This window comes from Petromyzon marinus, unplaced genomic scaffold, assembly GCF_048934315.1.
Source record: "Petromyzon marinus isolate PM22_M1 ecotype Great Lakes invasive population unplaced genomic scaffold, UKy_Petmar_22M1.pri1.0 PM_G_Scaffold_18, whole genome shotgun sequence".
In the NCBI taxonomy this organism is placed as follows: Eukaryota; Metazoa; Chordata; class Hyperoartia; order Petromyzontiformes; family Petromyzontidae; genus Petromyzon; species Petromyzon marinus.
The window spans coordinates 1,287,501-1,290,000 of record NW_027422739.1 but is presented as its reverse complement, the minus strand read 5'-3'; positions in this window follow the sequence as shown (position 1 = coordinate 1,290,000).

The following is a 2,500-nucleotide window of genomic DNA, read 5'->3' as shown; positions in this document are numbered from 1 at the left end:
GGGAAAACGGGTCATTTTCGTGTTGCCACATTGCGTACGAACCGCATGAAACTTCCAGAGGCATTTGCAGCAGGAATGCATGTGCACTCAAAAACTTCTATATGTTTCACGGATAGACCCCGTGAAACGCTAGAAATTGGCGGGGATGTGTCTCTTGTGGCTCACGGGGCTGTTAGGGTGGCACAGAACTCCCTCGGAATGGGAAAAGGGGTCATTTTCGTGTTGCCACATTGCATAGGAACGCCATGAAACTTCCAGAGGCATTTGCAGCAGAAAGGCACGTGCACTCAAAAATTTTAATATTTTTCACGCATAGACCCCGTCAAACGCTAGAAGTTGGCGGGGATGTCTCTCTTGTGGCTCACGGGGCTGTTAGGGTCGCACAGAAATGCCTCGGAATGGGAAAACGGGTCATTTTTGTGTGGCCACATTGCATAGGAACGGCATGAAACTTCCAGAGGCATTTGCAGCAGGAATGCATGTGCACTCAAAAACGTCTATATTTTTCACGGATAGACCCCGTGAAACGCTATAAATTGGCGGGGATGTCTCTCTTGTGGCTCACGGGCGCTGTTAGTTAGGGTCGCACAGAAATCCCTCGGAATGGGAAAAGGGGTCATTTTCGTGTTGCCACATTGCGTACGAACGGCATGAAACTTCCAGAGGCATCTGCAGCAGAAATGCATGTGCACTCAAAAACGTCTATATTTTTCACGGATAGACCCCGTGAAACGCTAGAAATTGGCGGGGATGTGTCTCTTGTGGCTCACGGGGCTGTTAGGGTCGCACAGAAATCCCTCGGAATGGGAAAACGGGTCATTTTCGTGTTGCCACAATTGGCATACGAACGGCATGAAACTTCCAGAGGCATTTGCAGCAGAAATGCATGTGCACTCAAAAACGTGAATATTTTTTCACGGATAGACCCCGTCAAACGCTCGAATTTGGCGGGGATGTTTCTCTTGTGGGTCACGGGGCTGTTCGGCTCGCACAGAACTCCCTTGGTCCACCTGATTCGTGCATACAGGCAGCAACTAAAACTCTGTAAACCTGCTGTGAGGACATCTAAACAGTGGACCAGTGAGGCTGTGGAAGATTTGCGGGCGTGCTTAGACTGTACTGACTGGGATATGTTCACGACTGCTACCAATAGTCTGGATGAACTCACAGAGGCTGTGTACATCAGCTTCTGTGAGGACTGCTGTATCCCAACACGTACCAGGGTGAACTTTAACAACAACAAGCCCTGGTTCTCAGCAAAGCTCAAAAGGTTGAGGTTGGAGAAGGAGGAAGCGTTTAGGAGTGGGGATAGAGACAGATTCAAGGAGTCGAAGAACAGGTTTAGCAAAGCGGTGAGAGAGGCTAAACGACTGTACTCAGAGACACTAAAACACCAGTTCTCTACTAACGACGCTGCTTCTGTCTGCCAAAGGGCTCAGGCACATCACCAACTACAAACCCAGAGCGCCCCACACCACTAACGACTCCCGCCTAGCCAACGACCTGAACGAGTTCTACCGTAGATTTGAAAGACAATTGGACTGTCCTGAACCACCCCTTCCCACCCAAGAGGCCCCATCCCCCACCCATACTACAGAAACGACTCTCTCCTTTCAGGAGGGAGAAGTTAATGGGCTTTTCAAGAGGCAGAATCCACGCAAAGCAGCCGGGCCGGACTCTGTCTCTCCAGCCACCCTCAGGCACTGCGCTGACCAGCTGTCTCCGGTGTTCACCAACATCTTTAACACCTCCCTGGAGACATGCCATGTACCAGCCTGTCTCAAGTCCTCCACCATCATCGCTGTGCCCAAAAAGCTAAGGCCAACAGGACTAAATGATTACAGACCGGTCGCCCTTACATCTGTGGTAATGAAGTCTTTTGAGCGCCTGCTCCTGGCACACCTCAAAGCCATCACAGACCCTCTCCTGGACCCCCTTCAGTTTGCCTACAGAGCCAACAGGTCTGTGGACGACGCAGTTAACATGGCCCTCCACTTCACCCTACAGCATGTGGACGCCCCAGCATCCTACGCCAGGATCCTGTTTGTGGACTTCAGCTCTGCCTTCAACACCATCATCCCTGCCCTGCTTCAGGACAAGCTCTTCCAGCTGAACGTGCCCTACTCCACCTGCAGGTGGATCACAGACTTCCTCTCTGACAGGAAGCAGTGCGTTAAGCCGGGAACAGAAGTCTCTGACTCCAGGTCCATCAGCACGGGAACTCCTCAGGGCTGCGTCCTTTGCCCACTGCTCTTCTCCCTGTATACCAACAGCTGCGCCTCCAATCATCTGTCCGTCAAACTCTTGAAGTTTGTCGGACGACACCACCCTCATTGGGCTGATCTCTGGTGGGGATGAGTCTGACTATAGGTGGGAAGCTGACAACCTGGTGACCTGGTGTAGCCAGAACAACTTAGAGCTAAATGCTCTAAGGACAGTTGAGATGGTTGTGGACTTCAGGAAGAATACAGCCCCACTCACCGCCATCACCCTGTTAGAC